Genomic DNA, 26271 nt, shown 5'->3' on the forward strand with positions numbered 1-26271 from the left:
AAATTACCACATAGATGGTAATCCATTAAGTACGGAAGAAGTAATTAGAGATTTGGGGACCAACGTAGATAGTAATCTCTCCTTTGATAATCACATTGCCAAAGTGGTTAGAAAGACCTTCTATATAGCCCACCTTATCACGAAAGGGTTCACATCTAGATCAAGAGAGGTCATTGTGCCCCTCTACTCATCACTCATCAGGCCCATAATTGAATACAATGCCCCTTTTGGGATGTACCTTACCCGACACCTGCAGCAACTGGAGAGACCCCAAAAGTACCTCACCAAAAGGATCATGGGCTACAAACAGATGTCCTATGCAGCTCGACTAAAGAAACTCCAGCTCTACTCAGTTGCTTACGCCTACTCAGAGGCGATCTATGCCTGACGTACAAAGCCATGTCAAAACCAGAATTAATGGAGATGCTCAACCTCAAAAAATCCAAGTCCCTTAGAGCTACACGCTCCAGGGACCTAAACCTCAGCACAAAAATAAATAGGACATGCTGGAGGGACAGATTCATTTCCCAGAGGCTCCCCTCACTCTGGAATAGAATCCCAATTCATGTTAGACATAGCCCCTTGCTGACCCTCTTCAAGCGAAATTTGGACACGTGGATGGGAAATCGCAAATTCACCCCTGGCATCTCTCCTGTGTCCCTGCTAGACAGAGGCACAGTAAACTAATCTTAAAAGGGTACCTTCTGTGACTTACTTTACAGAGGCACAGTAGGCTAATCTAATAGGGAGGCGGAAGCCAAATACACTCTGGCTAGGCTTATAAATGCCCTAGGGCAGATAGCCTAGTATCTACCTATGAACCTATTGATCACTGAAGGTGTTTATGTACTCTAAATCAGCCACCCAGTGAATACTCAGAGTTCAGATCACAATTGTTTTATTTCTTTTGTTAGCTTAGTTAGTTAGGGAGAACAGGCAAGCATGTTAGTAGAGGAGTATGGAAAGCTGGCAAGGGGCCAGTTGGCTGAGATGTGCTAGGCTAGGGGATTGGTGCATGGAAACCTGAGTAAGGTAGACATGGTTGCAGTTTTGGTGACATTTGCATCAGAAAACAGCAACCAGGAGGATGATCAGACTGGCAGTGGAGATGTACCACACTCAGAGAATGAACAGCTCAACCTTTCTGCAGAGGACTTAAAAATCCATTTGGAGCTAAAGAGACTTGAGTTGGAGGCCAGACATTTGGAAATAGAAGCAGCTGCGAGACTGAGGCGTCTAGATAGTGAGGTCAAAAAGATACTGTGATGTTTGCAGGCTGAGAAGAATGAGAAACTGCTACACCTGGAAGCTGAGGAAAAGGAGAGGCAGATGCAGCATGAAAAGGAGATGCTGATTTTTTTCCAGAGTCATGGAGGTAATGGGGAAGGGAGTAACTGGACCCCAGAAGCACAAATGTTCAGTACATTTCTTCTGCAGTTTAAAGAGGGGGATAATTTTGATAGTTTCATTCATATGTTTGAGAGGGTATGTAAACAGTATGATGTTGACCAAAGGCTCTGGGTATGGTTCCTGACCCCCTTACTCCATGGTAAAGCTGTATATGTGTTGTCTAAAATGTCTGAAATTGACTGTTTTAATTAGACTATTTTTAAGCTAACACCTGAAACGTATAGAAAAAAGTTATGTGAGCATAGATACAAGACAGATGAAAGCGTGTGTAAATATGTTGCTGAACTGAGCACTTATTTTCATAGGTGGGTGAGTGTATGTCATGTCACCACTTTTGAAGGACTGGCAGACCTTTTGGTGAGGGAAAACGCCCTTAGCACCTTGCCTGAGGACATAAGGATCTGGTTAGCTGATAGACAATGCGCTACTTCAGATGAGTTGGGGAAGAAGGGAGACCTATGCCTAATAAGCAGGGCATCCCTGCACAAGAAAGGGACCCCCAGTACTGCTCATGGGTCTAAAGGAACCCATGGTGGTCTGCCCAGACTGCCCCAAAAGAATATGCCAGTAGCAGGGGAAGCCACTAGTCCAGGTACATGCCCAGGGCCTTGGGTTAAATATTTTGAATGCAACCACGGGGGCCATGTGACATACAGATGTCCACAGAGGCAAGGTAGGGAACAAAAGGTGAGAGATCCAGTAAATGGGGAAGACAAAATGCCAATAATAGATTGTCTTGAGACAACAGGGGTACCGAACTACCATCCTGCAGATGTCCTGATAGGGAAGGGTTTGGATGAGGCAGCACCATGTGTTAGAGCAGTTAGAGCAGTTACATGCAGTCAGGCTTCGAGACAAGCATGTGGGTCTAGTAGCCTGGGTGAGAACCAGACAGACCACATACTTGCAGCCAGGACTGGTGAGGTGGTTACTTCAGGGAGGGAGCTACTCTATAGCAATGAGACTGAATGTGAGTCAGAGCTGCATGTGGGTACTGATTCTTCCCTTAGATGGAGTGACTGCAAAGGTAGAGGTGAGTAGTAGTACCCAGGCTGACAGTGAGGCACCACTGTCAGAGGATACTAGACTTCCTGTGGAAGGGGAGCTGGGAAGGGTTACAAAGAGAGAGTTGAGACAGGTTCAGCTCTCAGACCCTACATTGCAAAGCTTGAGGCAGGTAGCTAGGGAGGCACCTGATTCTCAAGGAAAGGGGGACTCTGTATACTGGAACAAAGATTTACTGTATAGAGACTGGACCCCTGAGGGGGGGCTAGAAGGTGAGATGGTACAGCAGTTGGTATTGCCTAGAACCTACTGTCTCATGCTTCTAACCATAGCCCATGATATTCCCTTTGCAGGTCATATGGGCATAAAATGTACAAAGATAGGTATTATGCAGAACTTTTATTGGCCTGGAATTTCCAGAGATGTAACAGGATACTGCAGGACCTGTGAGTAGTGCCAAAAGGTAGGCAAGGCAAAGGACAAGGTGAGAGCTCCTTTGATGCCTTTGCCTGTGATTGAGGATCCATTTCAGAGGGTTGCTATGGATATTGTGGGGCCTCTGAGTACCCAGGTTCCACAGGGAAAAAGTATATCCTAGTGGTACTGGATTATGCTACACGATACCCTGAGGCAGTGGATTTGTCCTCCACTGAGGAATAAAAGGTGGCAAATGCTTTGTTAGAGATTTTCAGCAGGGTAGGTTTCTTGTTGAGAGGTTAAACTCTACAATCAAATCCATGCTACGAGCTTTTAGAGACCAGTTTAAGAGGGAGTGGGACAAAAATGTGCCCTGTCTGTTGTTTGCTTACAGAGGTTCCCCAGGAATCCACAGGTTTTTCACCCTTTGAGTTGCTGTATGGGCATAGGGTGAGGGGGGGGACCTCTAGATTTAATTTGAAATGAGTGGGAAGGTGAGTGTGAATCTCACAAGGGGTCTGTTGTGGCATATGTTCTAAACCTCAGGACAAGGCTCAGGGAACTCATGGGCTTGGCCCAGGAGAACCTGGCAGAAGACCAACAACAGAGAACTGTATGATATGACAGGAATGCTTGAGCTAGAGAGCATGCTGTCAGACACAACAAGCTGCAAGCAGCTTGGGAGGGACTCTACAAGGTGGCAAGAAAGGTAAGTGATGTTAACTACATGGTGGAACTGCTAGGCAGAAGGCAGGAGCACAAACTGTACCATGTTAACACAATGAAACCTTTCCATGATAGGGAGACCCTTGTGCTGAGCATTTCCAGTGGATTGCAGGAGGAGTCTGAGGGAGATCTGGTGACTGATCTCCTCAGTGAGGCTCAGACTGACACCTCAGTGGAGAAGTAGCAATGTCCCAGGAACTATCTCCTACCCAGGTTTGAGAAATCCAAGCAGTGTTACAGGAGATTGGGGACATGTTCACTGGAAATCCAGGGTGCACCCACCTGGTGTAGCACCAGGTGGATAAACAATCCCAAAGGCCTATTAGGCAGGCCCCTTATAGGGTGCCTGAGAGAGTCAAACAGACTTTTAGGGAGGAGATACAGGAGATGTTAGAACTAGGGGTGACTCAAGAGTCCAACAGTCCCTGGGCCTCCCCAGTGCTGCTGGTGCCAAAGAAGGATGGCAGCACCATGCTCTGTGTGGACTACAGGAAATGAAATAGTCACACAGAGTCAGATGCTTACCCCATGCCAAGGACAGATGAGGCCCTACAGCAGCTAGGTGGGGCTAAGTATCTTACAACCATTGATCTTACCAAGGGTTACTGGCAGGCACCCTTGACTCCCAGTGCCAGAGATGTCAGCCTTTGTGACTCCTTTTGACTTGTATGAGTTCATAAAGATGGCCTTTGGGATGAAAAATGCCCCAGCAACTTTCCAGAGACTGGTAGATCACATCCTAGCAGGAGCAAGAGGGTTTGCCCTTGTGTACCTAGACGATATTGCCATTTACAGCCATTCCTGGCAAGAGCACTGTCAACATGTCAGGTAGGTGCTGGGCAGACAACAGAGGACACAGTTGACCATTAAGCCCAGCAAATGTCAGGTGGGTATGGAAGAGGTCTCCTACCTGGGACATAGAGTGGGGAGTGGTAAGATAAGGCCAGAACCTGCCAAAGTATAAGCCATTCAGGCATGGCCTGCACTGGTTACCAAAAAGCAGGTGAGGGCATTCGTAGGGACAGCAGGGTACTACAGAAAGTTCGTCCCCAGTTATAGTACCATAGCTGCTCCCCTCACAAACCTGACAAGGAAGAATAGGCCAGATAAGGTAGTGTGGACCACAGCATGTGAGCAGACATTCCTGAAGCTTAAAGAAGCTTTTGGGAAGACTCCCTGTGTTAGGCAGTCCAGATTACAACAAAAAATTTGTTGTGCAGATTGATGCTTTGAACCATGGGGTAGGGGCTGTACTTAGCCAGATTTCTTCACAGGGAGTAGCGCACAAGTGGTTTACCTCAGTCATAGGCTCCAGCACAGGGTGGAATGCTATGCAGTTGTAGAAAAGGAACGTCTAAACATAGTGTGGACACTGCAGATACTCCAGCCTTATCTGTATGGAAGAAAATTCACTGTAGTTACAGATCACAATCCCCTAACATGGTTAAACAGAACCAGCCAGCAAAATGCCAAGTTGCTAAGATGGAGCCTAGGGCTGCAAGCTTATGATATGTTAGTGCAGCACAGCAGTGGTATTAGCAATGCCAATGCAAATGGCCTCTCAAGACAGGGAATAGGGTAAGGTATACTTACAGAGACCTAACCCTCTCAAGCAATATTTTTAAGGGTCACTTGAAAAACTAGCTTGAGTTCTAAAGGGGGAGGTGTGAAGATAGGTGAAGGCTGCCAGCCTAGCCAGATAGGATTTTGTAGATAATTCTGTTATTTGTAAATATTAATTTAAGCACCAGGCTTGTCCTCTTAAATGTGAAAAGACTGTATCAGATGTTGAACTGAAAAAAATGTAACAACAGTGCACTCTGCTGTAAGAAAACTGATAAGTCAAGCATTGTGAAATTCTTTGATCTAAAACTCGGAGCCGAGATGTCTAGAGGGAGGCATTCTGCCTATTGTTTTGAGGCCAGAGTTAATGGCTAGAATTTACATGCATAATTTCTTTTATTGCTCTGGCTTCCTGACCAGCTGCAAGATCAAAAGGACTATTAACCTCTGAGTTTCTGTTAGCCTGGGAAACAGAAATAAATGTTGTAATCTGAAATGAATCAATGGTACTGTGTTATCAATTTAAGGACACAAAGAAGGAGAGCATTTTAGCATTTGTCTTGAGAACATCCAACTCACCAGCACTGCTTATGTTCTATATGCAAGTTTATTTTAGAAATGTGTTTTCTCTTAGATATAGCTAGGAACTAGGAAGATTAAATTCATTTTTTTATATATTGATGGCAGAACTTTTCTGCTGTATTATTTTAAGTATTTATCTGTGATCTCTGAACTATTACTGTGTAGTAAGAAGTATTTTCTTGTGTTTTTATTATTTATTATTAAATATTTTAAACCTTTTAACTGTGGCTGTTTTGTGTAGAGATAATTTAAGCTCTAACAATACACTGCATGTATTTAGTGATACTTGCCAGGCCACTCCAATAAGCCTTGACTGTTCAGTTGCACTTACCATTCGGATAATAATATTGCACAGTAATAATTGGACACCCTTTGTTAAGGGCCTTTTAATAGCTGAAAAATATTAGTGGGTGGTGGCAAGTGGTAGTACTGTATAGTCTGGGTAAAAGAGGCACAGCTGGAGAACCTGTGCCAGCCTTCCCCAGGAGTGTCTGTGTGGTTGTATATAACTCTTATCTCAAAGTGTGTGCATGTGTCAGCTACTTGGGCAGGGACACAAAGCACTGGTTGGACAGAGAGGGTGCTGGAGGTTTTATCTTGCTCACTAGGCTGAGATCTGGACCCTCTAGCTGTGCCAGTGGGGAGTCTTATTGGGGACCTGGAGGGAATGGGAGAAACCAGCCCCAGACTGACTGTGATCTCTGTGTGCTCTTAAGGGAAATTGTACTTTACTTTGTGTGTATTTATTATCCTTTGCCTATATGGATGCCCCTCACTGGTGTTAGTGGTGAGGATTAAGGCTCCGTGATTGCGGAGCCAGTGCATGGGCGTCACAACTGCCACCACCATGCTTCGCCATGAGGATGGTGTTCTTTTGATGATGTGAAGTGTTGTTTTTGTGCCAAACGTACCTTTTGGAATTGTGGCCAAAAAGTTCAGCCTTGGTCTCATCAGACCATTGGGAGACTTGGTGTATTGTTTTGCAAATTTTTGCTGGGCCTGGATGTTTTTCTGTGTAAGAAAAGGCTTCTGTCTTACAACCCTACCCCATAGTCAAGACATATGTATAATATGGGAGATTTATGTCACATGTAGTACACAACCAGTACTTGCCAGAAATTCCTGCAGCTCCTTCAGTGTTGCTGTAGGTTTCTTGGCAGCTTTCCTGACCATTTTTCATCTTGTCTTTTCATCAATTTTGAGGGACGTCCAGTTCTTTGCAACGTCACTGTTGTCCCATATTTTCTCCACTTTTTGATGACTGTCTTCACTGTGTTCTTGATATATCCAATGCTGTGGAAATTGTTTTGTACCCTTATCCTGATTCATACCTTTCAACAACAAGATCCCTTTGATGCTTTGCAAGCTCTCTGCGAACTATGGCTTTTGCAGTAGCAGGCAACTGAGTAAATGTCAGGAAAATCCTACTAGGACAGCTGAGCTTTATTTGGGGTTAATCAGAGTCTCTTTAATTAATGGCAGGTGTGTACCCAAGAAGACTGAATGCTGTAATTAAATCAAAAGGTGTTTCAGCAAAGCATTCGTTTAAGGGTGTGCACACTTATGCAACCAGCTTATTGTATGTTTTTTATTTTTTATATTTTTTTCCCTAACAGATTTGTTTGTTTTTCAATTGAATTGTACAGGTTATAGGTCACATTAAAGGTGGGAAAAGTTTAGAAATAATTTATTGTGGTCTCATTTTTTTATATCACAAAAACCTGTCATTTTAACAGGGGTGTGTACACTTTTTATATCCACTGTATGTATGTATGTATATATATATATATATATATATATATATATATATATATATATATATATATATACATATATATATATACATATATATATATATATATATATATATATATATATATACACACAGACACACATGTGTGTGTATATATCTGTGTGAGTGTTCTTCAATTGTGCTATGAAAAATGGGTGAGATTAGCGGTAACATGCAGGAGGGGATAATTCAGAGACACATGTAGTACAATTGCACTACTGGGAAAATATTGTTGTATGCATTGCATGCAAAGGATTGCCAAATGGCATGCAGGTTGTAGCTAGCCTGGTCGAACTGAGCATACTAAGACAATATAGCAATCATCTTGTTTACTGACAAATTGCCTACTACTTAAACCAGTGAACACTGTCCGAGTGTTGTAATTATATAATGCTATTAGAGGCAAAGCTCTCACATGAAGCCATGACAAATAGCAAGCAGGTTGTCAGTACCACAGAGTACCACACTATACAAAGCACACACAGCTAAGACCATACATACAGACCTTCATATGCTGAGGTTCTTAAAAGTAACCTATCTAAATCAGACACCTTAAAGTAATGCAAGAAGCAAGTACCTTCAACAACCACTCATACACACAATACATGTAGCACGCACCATAAAATGTGCATTTAAGTGTCACACTGACTCAGTTCAAAAGCCCATAAGGCAAATCCCCACAAATTCTAATACCCTAGTCATTGGTGACTCCATAGTAAGACACACTGATGCACCACTTAACAGACTGTGCAAGAAGGTCACAGTCAGTAGCCCATCAGATTATAGGGTTTGCCACATCATGTAAGTACTCAAGTCCTTGCACCATGACACAGGTATACTACACATTGGAGTAAATGGCTTGTGACATTCCTCACTGGACTATATGAAGAGAGACATGATGGACCTATTTAAAATTGTATCTGAGGCTGGTATGAACTTAACCATGAGCAGCAGTTTGCCATCACCAAGAATGTTGCTGTAACATGAACAAAAGATGATCATTCTCAACAAATGGTTTAGCTTCCTGTATCACTCAATGGGTACTATATATATATATATATATATATATATATATATATATATATATATATATATATATATATCAGCTTGGGAGGTAATGGGAGACAGACATAACTCCTTTGCCACAGATGACCTGCACCCCTTCTCCCAATGCTTTTGTATATCGACTAAATCCTTATCCATCCCATAGTTACTTTTTTAGGCAATGTCAGTCTTTAAAAGTTTCTAATATAACAACACAGAATCTGGATAACATAAAGGTATTGCTGCTCAGTGTTAGGAGCCTTAATAAAAATCTCCACTGCATACAAACAACCCTGGAAAACATTAATGTATACATCTGAATAAAGACTAGGTTTAAAACCAGCAAAAGTACTCCATCAGTGCAGGGTATCATTGCCTTTCACATGTTGAGGCCTAATGCATTAGTAAAGACACTAAAGGCAGCAGTATCTCCATAGCTTAAAAAACATTTCACTCTCACAATCAGTTGACAAGATAAAGATCTGAAACTCCTCCACAGATAACTTACTATTAAGAAAACCAACTCTTGCACCCCCCATGTCCCCAATGGCCTATACCTAGAACCTAAATAGTATTCTCCTAGGACACGTCAACTCCTCCTCCTCCATAAATGCGGAGACTTCTACATCCTCAAACATATATACCATAGAATTTCAGGATGCCATCAATACAAATCCTCTGAACTGTTAGTCCATACCCCAACAGGAGGCTACAAAATCCTGGATTTGATTTTTACCAATATGGGGCATCTTTGCTCCCCACAAGTTGTAATTTCCTTCCTGGTCAAATCAGACCAAAAATTAGTTACAGTCGCCACAAGACTGAAACCTGAAGTAACTTCCAACACCTCAGTATTCAGAGATTATGTGAAAGTTAATTTACTAAAGCTGACCAGTTATTATATGTAGCTTTTAAACTGCAAATAGATGTCTACAGCAACTACAATACACTGATATATATTTTTTTGTGAAATACAATGTTGCATTAGTTGCATGAGTTAGTGGTGCAACAGGTAGCACTCTCACCTTTGGTGCAGACGGCTGTGGGTTTTATTCCCACACTGGGTAGCTCAGTTGCTGACAATGCAGTGCAGCATAACGGGGGGAGGGTTGCTCTCCTGAGTGTGCCGTCTTTTGGATGAGATGTTAAACCAAAGCCCCATCTGCTTGAGTTGGTGGTAGCAGAGGTGGATGTAAAAGATCCTATGATCCTATGGCCCCTATCAAAAGAGTAGGGGAATTTCCCTGATGCCCTGATCAAATTTCGCCTAGTACTATAAATACTACCTCAGCTCTCCCCTGAAAAGAGGCTACTAGCCAAATAGAACTAACCTCAACAAGAATAAATAAATAAGAATAAAAATAAATAAATTATTAGTTGTATGAAGACTGTTTTTAGTTTCTTGCATAAGACGCTATCCAGATACGTGGACAGAGGATCCCTCTGATAACATCTTCTATTAAACAGTTGAAGCTTGCCACCCTTTTCACTGTACCAGCCTTGAAACTACTGTGCCTGATGATATTATTACTGTGATAGTGCTCTCTTGTGGGGAAAGATGACATTGCATGCTTTTCTCCTTGGCAAACAGTATAATTTTAGTCAGTCAAATTCCACACATATTTTGCATTATTTTATTTGTTTGTTTTAGTTTTTGTTAACTGACTATTCCTAAATGAGCCAAAGACTCTTGTGCATGGATGGTATATGAAGAAGTAAGTGCAAACTATTTTATTTTGTACATAAAACAAGGTTAAAGTGCTCTTTCGCTGGTCTACTACCCAAAAAAAAAAAAAACCCACTAAAACATGTTTTTCAGGGGGGCAACCCCCCTGCACCCCCCCATGTAGGGGCTGTGCCCCCACACCCCCCTATTTAAATATACCAATGCCAAGATAGCACTACAGTGAAGAAAAGGGAATATTCCCATTCCGTGCTGTAGTGTGCTTGCTGAAGACAATTTTCGAAGTTTCACTACTTCGAACAAGTGGACTCGGTGAAGTGGAGTTGGAAGTAGTGAAACGTCGAACAAATTGACGGAACCCATATATATATATATATATATATATATATATATATATATATATAAGAGAGAGAGAGAGAAAGATCAATATTTGTTTGCTTGTTTATCAGAGGAGTGAAATGGGTCACATGTTCCCTTTTCTGTCATAGCCTAGTTGCATTAGGACTAAAAATATTAGGAAAAATGACAGACTGTACACTGTTATCCTACTAATAGACACTGCTGTGAGTTCACCACTTGAGGATCTGCATTACTGATTACTCAGGCTGTACTGTATTAAGTGGCTAACATTTGCATTGAGATTCATTTCTGAGATACTTATTCTGCCTGGTGAATGATAGCTTATTGGGTTGTACCCTAATATCAGCATTAAAGAATTCCAAGTGAGTGTACCCCAAACGGAGAAAGCTTTAGATTAACAAGCAAGGGAATGATATAGGTGCAGCTAAGGAAGTGATTGTTACTGTTGATAATCTGAGGAAAGGAAGCATGCTGCACAGGGGATTATATGAATATCAATTAAGCAGTTTATAGGTTAAGGTGCCCATGATAAGAAGGAATCTCAAACAAATGGAAAGACATTCTGCCTTTGAAAGAATGGTGCAATGGTGCTCATAGCCAGCTTTAGGCACCAGAAAACTCTGCTCCTTGGGGGGCCCCAACCACAGCAGTTACCTTGATATTTTGTAACATGTCTCAAACAAGCAAAAGCTAATACAGCAATCTTGTATACTTAATAATCCAGGTGGGCTATAACTCTTATGTGTATCTCCTTTAAAATTCAAAGATATGTCTGGTTATAGTAACAGTGTTTTAACAAGTTACAGGGTTCACAATTCCATTAGGTATTTTACCACTGACATAGTGCCTCTGGCTTAATTAAACCCTGCAGGTGAGCATTCCACTAAAACTAAAAACATAGCCAGTTTTAGGTATCATCAATACTCATGACTGTGTGGGAGCTCTACAAAAGCTGTTGCTATTTGTGAAAATGAGGAGGAAAAAATCCAGACTATGCTCTTTAACCTGAACAGGGCTGTGATATGACCCTGTTAGGATAAAGCAGATAATAAAAATGAGGAAGGTAAGCACTAGAGGGATCAGCAGCCCAGAGTGACTATCAGTGTAAACCTTGGATTTTAAGAAGAGCTGGTGCTTCCAATCTTCTGGGATGGTTTTCTCTTTCAGAGATTTTTATACATATGGTAAAACACCAGATACTATTACTCACAACTTCTTTGCTGAAGAATTCAACATAATGCCAAAAATAATAGCAGAATAAAGGCTCAAAATCAGTAACATGTTTTAAATATTACTCTAATTCATTTAACAAGTTAATAGAATAACACCATTTACAATGATATGCATGTATTGAACAGTAAGTATAAAACTTTGATGTCCAGATTTACTGACTGTCAATAATCTTGGATGATTTTCTGACAAATCAAACTTTTTAAGACGGACAGAGCAAAATTATGAGCAAAATCAGGGAAGGTCTGTGAAATCAGGGACAATGACAGGCATACATTTCTTATCAGTGAGGTAAATAAAAGTGAGTTAACTCTACTGCTGTTTGATGGGTTCTTATTAGAACCTTGAACGCTTGAAATGTCGAATGTCATATGGTCAACACCATATGATCGACATTTCAAGTGTCTTTGATATTTATTCAAGTTTCTGAAAAATCGATCATCTAATATAGACCCCAACAGGATGTGTGATATTTTGTAAATAATGCCCACCCAGGGTGTGTTCTGAGATCCGACACCACAGGCAGGAGCGTCTGCACCCCTGGAAGGGTGTTATTTACATAATAAAACACAACCTGGAGGGCATTATTGCACTTAGAGAATGGGCTACCTGTTAAATCATTTTGCATTTGTTTGTTTTTTTTGTTGTTTGTTTTTATTTACTGTATATGTATGTATTTAGCATTTTGATGTAAAATAGCTCCTCTATCTACTGATTCATACTTTTATATGCTTGCAAATCATTGGATGTTGAAGTCACTAATTAATGAGTTACATTTGAGTTTCAGACTTTATCATAGTTATCAACAGAATCAGAGACAAATCCAGAAGTAATCAGGAACACTTTTAAAATATTAGTTCTATTAATCTGCGACACTGACAAAATAAGAGAATGTGAATTAATATACACTTTCGCAAGTAAAATGTCTGTAATTTATTTATTGCCATTGTTTATTAAGTGTAATGCACAACCTTTTTTCCAAAAGTCCCAAGTTTTAGGAGGAATTATGGAAGTCATAGCTAAAATTTGAGTCAAAATTATGGGTGTCCCTGAAAATCAGGGATAGGTGAGAAGTATGGACTTCATATCCATTAGAGAATGTATGTTAGCATAAATCATGATTTGATTATGTCAGTTTTCATTCTATCCTCAACTGATGAGTTTGGATCCAATCCTCGGATCTGACTTGGCTTTTACTAAAGCTCGTGGTAACCAAAAACTCTCGAGCTTCTCCCTTATTCATAATGGACCAACCCTAAGTTACCTCAGATCTCATTTGCCACTTTTCATGAAAGACATAGTTGACCTTGCTCTTCAGCTTTTTTTCAGATAAGAGATTCTATTATCTTCTAATTTCCTAATATTGCTAATAGGTCTTGTCCCTTACCTTCATACAACATTGTTGGTAATTGTACTTTGACTTTGTCTATCGTACTGTGTACACGTCTTGAATTGCTATCATTAGTAATTCTCTTCCCTTTTACCTTTCTACACTTAGTGTAGCCCTTTATTACCATCGCTGGTAGTTTTCTTCCTCCCCTTTTTCTTTCCAAAAAAAAAAAAAAAACTGTTCTTACTTAAATTTTCCTTTCTGTTTTCCTTTCTATATAGTTGTTAGTATTATCGTGGAAAAAGGCCCCACTGGGTTTAAAAAGTGTGTTAAGTGTGCGCACAAACTACCAATGTCAGATGCCAGCACTATGTGTGTATACTGCTTTGGGCCTTTATATCTACAAGAAGATTGTTCAATCTTCCATGCTTTCAATCCCAGGTATAGCTCTCAACCTCTTATCACAAGAAATTAGGACAAACCCTAAAATAATGGGGGAACAAAGTCATTTAGCATGCATTTTCTGAAGACTATTACATCTAAAACTCAAATATGTGTCATTATTTTGTGATTTTAATCCTCAGTGATTTTCCAGAAAAAGACAAATTTTATGAGGAATGGAACAAAAATATGAGACAAAAATCTGGACATTCTCTGAAAATCTGGACAGTTGAGAACTATGATCCCAGGGTCTTAGTATAAAGAAAAAATAAACTTATATTGAAAGGTTTACTACCATCTGCTTTTGGAGAGGCAATATCTGGGACTCAATCCCCCAAAAGTAAAGAGTTGAGGCCTTCATCTCTGAACCATCCACCCCAGTTTTGAAGCCATCTAGGAAAAGGCTTAAGCTGGATCTGGTAAGATCCAAAAGTTTCTTACCCCTGGATTCAAAAAAGAAAAAGATGATGCACTCGACTACCTTGGATCTAACAAAAAAGATATTGGATCTGAATACCTTCAGCCCTATATCTCTTGCCAGGAAAAAAATATTCACCATCCATTGATTTGGTGCCTTCAAGGATGACCTCACTCCTTTTGGAACATCACTGATCCAAGTCTCCCTCTATTGTTTTGACTCATTCTTCCAGAAGTTTGATGGAGAAAGATTTAGAAAGAGTGGTGCAGAAGATCCTCTCAGCACAAAATCAGATGGGTGTCTTATCAGCTCCTACCCCTTTGGGTCAGGAGGTCTGTCCTTCGACTACACCCCTGTTTCAAGTTCTTCCTTTGATTCCTTCAACTGTTTCAGAGTCCCTGGATCCGAGCCTTCCAGCTCCATCTGGCTCAGATCCAAAGACAGCAATATCTTTGGATCCAAAGCTTACTCTGAGTGCTCCAGGTCTGTCAGATAAGGAGGGCTGTCAAAGCTGAAGCTTCCCTATCAGATCTGAGGTGTTGAAGTCAACTCCAGAGTTGTCAAAGACACCTCTGCATGTTGGAGCTTCGGCACTGGATAGCTCGGCTCCAGCTGTCTCCTCGGGGAGAAAAACAGGCCACTTTGTCCCCTTACTGTGTCACGGGGTATTGAATGACAGTAATAATGTAGTCAGGGATGCTAATTTAGGAATAGAATGAAATCTGCCCCAGTTTAATGTCTTTATTATGGCATTTAATTTGAATAGTGGGATGACATGGAATATTCTAAATAAAAACTGGAGTATCATAAAAGAGGACAACAGTATAGGTGAAAACGTTGGGGATAAAGCTCTTCTAGTTCGTAAAAAGGGTATCAACATTAAAGTTATTATGGAGAGTAAAAGAGCCACCTAGAAGGCTCCACAGGGGTTAAAAAAATGCGGGAGATAATAAATACTGTAAATTTATTTTAGAAGATAACCAAATTGATATAATGGTAAAGGTTCTTTTAGCAAATGGTAAGCTTTAATGAGAAAGCATGGGGTTGGTCTACATAGCACTTTGCCAATTTTGCCAGTGTTTTTATGTGGGGAAAATGGGGCAAATCTACAAACACGACTATGATATCTGGAAAAGAAAAAACACTGATGCACTGGAAAAACATATTAAGGAGAAGGAAGGGCATGCTTTTAATTTTTTTGCACTTAAAAAGTTACCCCTAACAAACAGGGAGGTCCCTGGTCAGTTCTATTAGAAAAAAGAAAGCTCTTTCGGCAATTGTATTTAAATTCATATTAGTTGTCAGGTTTGAATTACCATATTACTATAGCACCCCTGCTAAAACTAAAAGCCTTAAAGAGATGTTGGACTAACTGTGCCTTGGAGCTCCGGCCATGTGGCCTAAGTTGGCCATGTGGCCTAATGGATAAGGCGTCTGACTTTGGATCAGAAGATTGTAGATTTGAGTCCTACCATGGTCGTACCGCCAGTGAGCTAGATAAATGCTTGGCTGTAAATGTTTGTGTTTATTAAGATTACAAAAGTAAATAAGAATCCTGATTAAAGAGATATGTATTTCTTGGGTATTTGTGAATGTTTTATTTAACTGGGTTCTGGGTCAGCTGTATTCTACCACTATCACCGGCATGTCTTATTATGTGACTTTTTAATCCTATTTAAACAATGAATTTTTGGGGGAGATTTTATCTGAGAAAGTTTTACATGTTGTGAAACAAACGTGCTTATTAAGTGGTGAATAAAGCTTGTATTTTTTATTATACTTTATTTTGAGGTTCCTCAGAGTCATTAATGGCCCATTGCTTGGATAAGGAGGGCTCTCAGAGCCAAAGCTTCCCTGTCAGATCCAAGGTGCTGGAATCAACTCTGAAGTTGGAGCTGTCTCTGTGCCTTGGAGCTTCAGCACTGGATAGCTCAGCTCTGGCTTCATCCTTGAGGAGATTGTTTTCAGAGCAGGGGAGGACAGTGGTCCAAAAACTTGTCTTTTGTCAGCAGAGGTCTTCTCTTTCTTTAGAGCAGTCAGCCTTCGAGGGTGTTTTCTGCCCAGCAGAATGGACAGATCCAACCCCTTTGGATCTTTAGCCTTCTACCTTGATGTCTCTATGCTTGGAGCCTCATCAATCTTTACCATAGGAACAGCCAGTCCAAGACCCCCCAGGCTTCCCAGCAGGGTATTACAGTTTCTTTTGATATCTCCCTGCAGCATCCCACTAAGGAGGTCCGTAGGAAGAAGAAGTACAAGAGGAAGCACTTGGACACTCCTCAAGAGTCAGTCACAGAGTATACACACTTCAATGAAGGTGAAGGGTCCCCACGATCACTTTCTAAAGATGTCTCATTTGGAGACATTATTGAGATCCTAAAACAGAGAGGGGGTTGGACATCCAGCAACCCTTCATCCAGGGAGTCAGTGTTCCCAGAGACTTTTGGTACTGGCCCATCTACCTCTTGGGTTACTCCACCCACCAATGAGATTGTTGATTTGGTCTTTCAGTGGGAGTGGAAGGAACCTGAAACAATTGAACCTATACCCAGGAGACTGAACAAGATTATGGCAACACAGTTGGATAAGGAGTTTTAGTCTAAAGGGGTGCCCATTGATGCCATGGTCATGGCAGCAGCCACCAAGAAAGAACTTGTCAAAGAGAGTTCCATTGTTTATCCCCCCTAACAGGGAGTCTAGAACGATGGACAGGTTTGGGAAGCATGTCTTTGCTTTGCCTTAAGGTTGATGAATTATTTGGCACATTTTACAAGGTTACAGAGGGATTTGATTAAGGAACTGTCAAACACCCTCTAAGGATCCATTCCTGGAGAGGTCCACTCATCCTTGACTTCTCACTTGGCTATCCTCCAATCTATTTCAAATTCATCTATGAGGCTTATTTCACATGTAGCTGAAAGAACCTCAAGGACGGCAGATTCAGGCATTTCCATCAGGAAGCATGCCTGGATGTGCTTATGTAATTTTGCGGAGCGCTTCAAGTCTTCATTCGTAAATGCATCTTTTGACAGCACATCTTTCTTTGGCCCCAAAGTGAAGGATACATTATCCAGGTGTGAGAAGGATAGAAAGACTCTGCCTGTAGTGGCTGTGCATTATTTGACCCATCAAGATCATTTTAATCTAATTTTTCTAATCTGCTAATTAATAACCAACCAATAAACTTAACAAATTACCCACTTATTAAAGAATTTACAACACGGGACATTTATAAATGGCAGGAAACTATAATATCCAAACTAAGATTGAAATTGGAACTTCCTAAAAAAATATACTAATGCTCTTAATCAGATCACGTATCTAATTAAAGCTAAATTACTTCAATTTAAAATTGACCAACATGACATTAACTTACCTATTTTAATTTTTAAAACTTTAGCAATTAAAAAACAACTATATCTAGGTCCTATAAATTCATAAAGAGTTTAAAATCTCAGACTTCTTTACTCTACTTATTGGCAAGACAAAAGCCAATTAATTACAGAAGATAATAAAAGAATGGCCATCGAAAATACTATTACGTTTATTCCCTTTAAACAGTTGTTGTACACTCAAATTATGATAAATAACAATGCTTATTATACCCCATCAAATATTAATAAATTTAACCCCAAACACTCAGATTATTGCCCACATTGCCCAAATCAAGTTGCAGATATTTTGCACATTTTTGGGGCTGTGATACGGTCCACAATTTATGGTGTTCTCTAAGAGCTAGATTAGGGAAGATGGGATATGAAAAATCTACCCTATCATGGGAAAAGGCTATTCTACGTATCACTACAAATACACTTCCAATAGTTTTAAAACATATTCTCATCACAATTTGCACTATTATTAAATTTTATATCACAAAAAACTGGACTATTAAATCCCCAACCTCATAGGAAGACTTTCGGAACTTAGCAATTAAATATATGTACTTCCATAAATTACCTTATACATTAATCGAAAACAATATTTTCACAAATACTGTGATTACTTGCTGGACATAATTCTCAAGACCTAAAATCACTTTACATTCTTCACCAATAACTAGACTATGTTCTGAATCTCCTTACAGTAGAATTAACCCTTTCCCTTCATGTTGCAACACTCAAGTTTCTACACTATATTCTTGGTTGTGTCAAAGAGCTTACATACTCCTTTTGTACTTTTCAATATATTATGCTCCTTACAATATTTTTTCTCTTGTATTAGTTATCTAATAGTAGATTTTGTGGTGACTTCTATTGTATATAATGTATATAGTTATAGGATTATTGTTTTCTTTTCTTATTATTGTAGCTACATGTATTTGATTTGTTGTCAATCTGTTTAATTTTTTGTTCTTGAAACTCCAAATAAATAAGATTTTTGAAAAAAAAAAAAGACATCATTTTTAAGGAATCGACGAGGTGGTCGAAAGATGTGGTTCAGGAACTCCAATGGTTGCAGCCACCTCCGCGGCAGAGAAGGCCCGCAAAACCAGGGATCCAGAGATTCTTTCTTGGATAGACCCTACCAGCACTCCTAAAAGGAGGCCCAATTGCCCACCTCTGGAGGCAATCAGGGGTCAATTAACTCTGCACCAGAGAGCGTGGCTAGATATAACAAAAGATACTTGGGTGCAGAGGATTATTTCCAGAGGCTATATAATAACCTTTTCTCTTCCACCTCCATTCTCAAAAAAATTCCTAATGTTCCACCCAGTCAGAGGGAAGAAGCAGCAATTTAAATACAAAAGCTGCTATAAAAAAAGAGTCATCCAAGAGGTCCCACGAGATCAAATATAATCTGGAACTTAGTCAAGGTTCTTTTTAGTGCCAAAGAAAACAGGGGACTGGAGACCAATTTTGGATATCAGCAACTTGAAGAAGTCAGTTCAATACACTAAGTGTCAGATGTTCACAGTTCAGTCCATTTTCCCTTTTCTAGGCAAGGAAAACTGGATGTGCTTGATAGACCTTCAGGATGCATACTATCACATAAGGATGAACAGATGATCCATAAGGTACTTATGCTTCCGGCTGGGAGACAGTCATTACCAGTTCAGAGTTCTGCCCTTTAGTCTCACCACAGCCCCCAGGGTGTTCACCAAATGTATGGCAGTAGTAGTAGCTCACTTGAGACTGCAGGGATTCCAGGTGTTTCCATATCTAAATGGCTGTCTCATTACTGCCACAACCAGGCAATGATTGATAAGGGCAAGAGATCAGGTTCTCCAGACTTGTTCTCATTTGGGAATAACCATAAACTACAACAAATACATCTGTAAACAACTCAGAATTTGGAATTCATAAGAGCAGTTTTCAACACAAGGTCAATGATAGCTTCACTGACTCCCCTCAAGGGTTCAAACTATAAGATCACAGGTCAGAAAAATAATCTGCAGCACCAAGATTTCAGGCTGCTTGTTCCTTCAAGCTCTAGGATCAATGTCAGTGGCAGTAACATTAGTACCTTTAGTCAGATTTTACATGAGGATTCTCCAATGGGTGCTAGCAACACAGTGGTCAGTACTTTACCAACCCATGTCAACGCTGATAAGAATCACTCAGACATGCAAGAGAGAGCTCAAGTGGTGGATTCAGTCAGAACAAGTTCTAAAAGGCTGTGTCCATTCATCCCCCTTCAGCCCAAGGCTATAGTAACCACAGACATTTCCCAGTTGGGGTGGGGGGGCATTTTCTGGGGAAAACAGTACAAGGCACTTGGTCCCCCAAAGATGCCAACCTGCATATCAATGTCCTAGATATGACACCAGTGCTTTTAGCATTGCAGGCCTTGCAAGGTGCTCTCCCTTCAGGGACAATTGCAATTCAAATGAACAATATGTCAGAAGTTTGGTACATCAAAAAACAAAGAAGCACCAGATCATATCCCTTGTGTTGAGAAGCACTCAGAGTGTGGCAAAGGGTGATTTCATCCAACTGTTTTCTCATATTTTCACATTCCAGGTTAGTCCAGTGTGATAGCAGACAAACTGAGCAGGTGCATTCTTCTACCTCACAAATGGTCTCTCAACAAGAACATGCCAGAAATGATTTCTTGTTGATGGGGCCAGCCTTGCTGCAACCTTTTTGCTTCTCCCCTAAACAACAAGTGCAGCAGCAACTTTGCCCTAATCTTCCCACGGGGGAATCACCGAGGGATACTCTACTTCGCAATTGTCTCCCCAGTCTACTTTATGTCTACCGCCAATTCCATTAATTCCAAAATTTCTACAGAAAGCTGTCAGGTTGAAGAGCAAAGTAATCCTTATTGCACCATACTGGCCTTGACAGATTTGGTTTCTCTTTCTTTGGCCTCACTTACTTCACCAACCTTGGATTCTGGATCTGACTCCAGCCCTCCTGTCTCATCCGATGGGCATGATCCATCCTGACATCTCAAATCTCAGGCTGATGGCCTGGTTTCTCCAATTACATTAATAGCCAGACAACCAATGCTGTCTTCCCCTTCCAACATATTATTTTATGTTTCCATAAACCTTCAACAAAAAAGGTTTATACAAGTAAATGGCAAATATTTGTTTACTGGGCACAGCAAAATCTTGTTGAGCCATTTTCAGCTCTGATACATAACATACTAGAGTTTTTAGCCTTACTTTTTAAAGAAGGGGCTAGTTCCTTAACCATTAAAATTGAATTAGCAACAATATCAAATTTTCACATTGGATATGAAGGTTCTTCATTGGCCTCTCACAAATTGTGTAGAGCTTTCTTGTGAGATATTCTACATTTGAGATCTCTGTTTAAGGACCCTTCTTCCCCATGGGATCTCAGTCTGGCACTGCAAGCTCTAATACATTCCCCCTTTGAACCATAAGCTAAATGTGACATTAAGTATCTTATGTGGAAAACTGTTTTTCTAGTAGCCATTGTCTCTGCTAGACAAATTTCAGAGATTCAAGCCATGTCTTCAAAACCTCCATACTTGATCTTTCACAAGGATAGGGTAACACCACAAATTAATACCTCCTTCCTTCCCAAGGTGGTGTCAGAATCTAATATCAATCAATCCATTAATTTGCCAGTGTTCTTCCCTAATTTTGCAAACAAGGGTGAATACATGTTACATTTATTGGATATTCATAGACAATTAAATTTACCTGCTTAGAATAAAAAGACATAAAAAAAAACAGACCAGCTGCTTGTTTCCTTTGCAGAACTGAAATTGGGCAAACTAGTCACAAAAGTAACTTTAGCCAAATGGCTAACTGATTGTATTTCATTTGTCTATAGCTAATTGTGTATTTCCTTACCACAACAGGTACAAGCTCACTCAACTAGGTCCCTGGCAACTTCTTCAGTTTTTCTTTCCAGAGCTTCTATGGATGACATGTGGAGCAGCAACTTGGGCTAGTCCCCTTACTTTTATTAATCATTGCAAATTGGATCTGGTCTCCAGGGGTAGAGCATAATTTGATTCAACTGCACTCAGGAATATTCTTCCTTAGAGTCCACTCGGGATTATAGGTAGCTGGGTACTCTGTCCCATCAGTTGAGAATAGAACGAAAATTGACATCATCAGATAAAGAAGTTATGTACTTACCATAATGTTCCAGCTGTGTTGTCCATTTTCGTTCTTCCTCAGCTTCCCATCCACCAACCCCCCCCCCCACATCCTTTCTGTTCCCAAACTTTTGGATGAATGAGCTCTTAGAGGGACATCATTGTCCTTATATTGAGCTCCAGATACAGTTTCTTTCTGTACTGAGTACATGCAGTTTTACATCTGCTATAGTTATACATGTTAAATATTTCCTTTCTGGTAAAAAATCTACAAACAAGATCTGAGGTAACTTAGGGTTGGTGCATTATGGGTAAAGGAGAAGCTTGAAAGTTTTTGGTTACCACGAGGTTTAGTAATGGCCAAGACGGATCCGAACCCATCAGTTGAGGAAGAACGAAAATGGACAACACAGATGGAACATTATGGTAAGTACATAACTTCTTTTTATTATAGCAACTTTCTAATTTTATAAGAGCAATATTTAAAATTTGTCCCTATTTTAAGTCTTTTTCTCCCATTATTTTAAGCTTTATTCAGATTTCTTGAGTTAAGAGGTTGAGTTGCATCCAGTGCTCAATCTCGATCTCTCATTCACACACACTGTTGTCTTTTTTTAATTTTCTTTTTTTTTTTTAATTTTACACTCGCTAAACAGCAAAAACAGTGCTTTGTAAGTGTAAATTAATGGCAGTAGTTATGTCTATTACACTCAAAATACACCAGCAGGCAAATAGTAAAATAAAAAACACAGAATCACCAACACTTCACCAGAGTATCTTCTTTATTATTTGGTTAACGATCTGGTACCTCGGCCTTTCGCCTTCATGGATCTCAGAACATTCACTTTTTAACTGGTTTATATACTTATTCATCCTAATTAACACAAACAGCTATGTCTATTACAGTCTGTGCTGCATAGCAGCTTAATATGCTACTGTAAAGCAGAGGACTTGTTTTTCCATGGGCATTATGCCCTGCTGGAGCATCTTCATTCTCTAATCAGAGTGGCAATGTACAGGTCACCCATTCCAATTACATCACTGCATTAAAACCAGGAACAGCATCACCTCATCACAGAACTGTAAACAATGCATTTATTTTTACCTCATTCATCTGACTAATACACAGAACTTAACTCATTCAAGCATATGGCTCCTTTTTTGTAAATTTCCAGTTTACACCCATAGTTCCTTATGGCATCCAGAACTTTTTGGGGTCTGACTTTTTTAATTAAGTAACTTACCAGCTAATAATAGGCAATATTAGAAAGTGCAAACAGTTATTAATGAAATGGCACTAAAATGTTAATCTGGGATGTCCTGCAGTAGAGAAATGAATCATTGTCACTTTTTATTCATATGTTCATATTTATGTTCATTTTTTCATAACTGAGAGACCTGGATGTTATTGAGGGGTATGGTGTGATATGCCATGGTACGTGATAGCAAAATGCATAATCAGTGGCTGTTTATATTGCACTATACGTAAGATATTGCTAGTTGTTTGTTAGTAATTATGAAAATAAATGTTTCCATATGTACTTAATACTTTAAAAACAAGCCACTTAAAAACTGTTGCATGACATCAGCTGAAACCTTATATGTTCTTGAAAACTGTCTTTGATATTTGTACTTTAAGTTGCAAATTTCGAGAGACATTAGTTGTTATTTCTACTACTAATTATATGGTTATTTATATGTTTTCATATTTTTGTAAATTCTTCTGTAAACATGCATTCAGAGAGGTATTTCTTGCTGTCCAGTAAAAGCTTCTGTCTGGTGAAGAAAAATGTTCTAATAATATGTGCCTAGGTTGTAAAGTTAATAAGATATGACAACTTGTTTGTGAAGGTTTAGCAAAAATATTATTCTAGGTTTGTGTGCATTATAATATATTTTAGTATTTATGGAAAGGCTATGAATGCTGTGACTATTATCACCATTGAGAATACTTACTGATTACATTGCTTTTTGTACAGTTTATAGCTTTTGCTGTTCACAAAATATCTACCTTTCTTCATCCTATGCTTTTTTAAGTTAATTTTTCAGAAAATGCTCTGGAATGCAACATGTATGTAGACTGCTTGAGGTGTGACAGTCCATACCACGTAGGTGTTAATCAGATAAGTTGCCTACTAGCTTCTTTCTAACAGGAATTCTGTAAACATGTTGCTAAAGAGATGTCATAGCTATCGTCATCACAAGGCAACCCAGTAAGTCAAACCACCATGAGTCTAGAATACTAACAGAAAAATACACATCTTGATAACAAAGGAAGAGCAGATTAATTAATAACATAGATACTGTGGATTGGTTACTGCTCCTTGAGTTATTGCTCATATTACACCTAGAAAATCAGCATGTTCAAAACTCTTCACCCAACATACTTTATCCCATTTTTTTCTAGTGAAAAAATCTGTTTGATATACAAAGCAACAACACAAATGTCGCACAAACAAAAAATAATAAACAGAGTCGACAAACACGGCTTGGAACTGAAGAAGAGTAACCTTAATAAAGCACAATAAAACTCAAACGCTTTCACATGGGTCAACCATACTTCCTCGGACTATTATAAAAGTACAAACATCCTCTCTCTATTTAAAACACAAACAAAATTGCAACTCATTACGTAATTAGTACATTAGTTACCATGGTAATTAATCAGACTTGAAAGGTCAAGCCAGAAAATACCAAGCACTTATACATAAACTTTTATATCAATTAACATACTCAAAAAAATCATTCATAAGAATTTCCAGTATTACCTAGAAAATGTTAAAAACTCATAATAACTATATATACCATTACATATAAAAACAATTTGCAGCTAAGCTGCAGAACTATAACAAAATTCTAAATTACAGGACATGGTTATACATTCCCCTTCAGATGGACAGCCATTCCTTTCCCTCTGGTGTAGGACAATGTTCACTGCAATTTCCTACTGAGATGAAAAACAAGAACATGAAACACAGCATGCATCAGTAAAAGCTCCAGTAGGGGACCATTTACCTATAAGGAAAATAACAAGCTAGTGACTATCCCTGCATACTTACAATACATATCAGGGGTCTGTTTCTGTAACCTCTTCTTCCCTTTGGCTCAGAAGGCCAGGTCAGCACCTCCTTAGACCACTGAAGTGCTGTTGGCTATGCGCACCAGAGCAGGGTATGCCAGTGGCATAAGTCACCAACTTGGTAAGCTGTGCTTGGCATCTGCTTTGCATTGGGGATCCTCAGTCATCCTGAGTCAGGTGCACCTGATGGCATGCCATCAAGACCACAGACCCTACATTTGTTAAAACATTTTCTCTGTCATGTTTCTATAGTCTGTACAGCTGCAGGATATTCCCTACACATCCCTGCCATGGTCATTGACCCCCCCCCCCATACGCACTGTGTTTTGCAGGTGCTCTTTGACTTTTGGACGCAGATCCTTGAGGAGAATAGCATCAGTCATACAGAATATTATATTCATAAAGTAGCAGATAGCATACTAAGATCTATACCAAAATGGGAATGGAGAAAGGAGATTCTGCCAATAGGTATGACTGTAATTAGGGGTACAGAGAATAGGCAAGTGGGGAATGGAATTTACTAGTGAAAACTGGCAAAGGAACCAATGTATTGGGAACAAATAACTAGAGAGGGAAAGATAAATGAATGGGAAGAGGCCAAGAAGGCATTTGGACTGCAGGCTAGAGACTGCCTTCCCTATTAGGGATTGATATCAGAGTATAGGCAAAGAGAAAGGGATATGGAAATCCTAAATGAAAGACCTATAATGGTTGAGTTTTAAATTGAACCTAGAAGAGAAGCTGCTGTTAATTAAAAAAGAGATAATTAGTAGGGAATATAAAATATTGTACAATAAATATGTGAATCAATCAGAAGAGGTCAGAAAAGATTGGGAAGAAAGATTAGGTATGCAATTCATAAACAGACAGTTAATTGCAGGACATATGTATGACTCTCAAAAATGCAACAGAATCTAGACGATTTATGAATTTTGCCTGGAAGTGTTTGCATAGATACTTTTATATTCCAAGAAGCCTCCAAAGAGATTTTCCTCAGGTAGATGGCAAATGTTGGAGGTGTAATAGGGAAGAAAGAAGCTCCTGGGAGCATATATTCTCAGCATGTAGTGAGCTGTCAGACTTTAAAAAAATCCCTACAGAGTACTCTGCCAGGAATATTGGCCAGCAAATCAGTGTAACTTAGGAAATTGTTGTTTTTTTTTTTTTGTGCTGGGATACAGGATTTGAATTGCTTAGACACAGTAAGGCCTTGTTATGTTTAATTCTTGTGACTACCAAAAAAGCAATTACTACAAAATATAAATCAAAATCTAAACAACTAAACTTGAAGTAATGAATATTGTAAGAGATAAAAGAACAGGAAGTGGAATCTTAAGAAAAGAGTAGGAATAAATTACATTGAAAAAATGCAAATTGTGGGAACAATACATGTAAAAATGTTTTGCAGGCGGACTGACGTTTAACAGAAGGCAAGAACTGAACAATTTATGTAATGTTGCTTTGATTATATGATATATCACAATATGTTTGATGTATAATGTTTGTAAATATGAAGTTAATATGATTTGATTACTTTTATACAAACATAAGTCTGCTTATGTCACAAGTGATAATTCAATGAAGGTGTTAAAAAAAAGGTGATCAAACCTCTTAGCATGACATTGGTTTATTGCACAATGAATTAAATGTGATTCAGGAACATTCATTCAAG

General features: G+C 39.4%; 1 protein-coding gene and 1 non-coding gene across 3 annotated transcripts in view; one reads left to right on the top strand and one right to left on the bottom strand.

The window, feature by feature from the left end:
* The window catches only part of DLGAP1 (DLG associated protein 1), a 5750587-nt gene that overhangs the window by 2705705 nt on the left and 3018611 nt on the right, over positions 1-26271 (bottom strand). The gene's annotated exons all lie outside the window — the stretch shown is intronic.
* Positions 15410-15482, top strand: TRNAQ-UUG. Its single transcript has one exon. It is a non-coding gene; the product is annotated as a tRNA-Gln (tRNA).

Source organism: Protopterus annectens, chromosome 3.part0, assembly GCF_019279795.1.
Source record: "Protopterus annectens isolate FY-2018-M chromosome 3.part0, PAN1.0, whole genome shotgun sequence".
Lineage (NCBI taxonomy): Eukaryota > Metazoa > Chordata > Ceratodontiformes > Protopteridae > Protopterus > Protopterus annectens.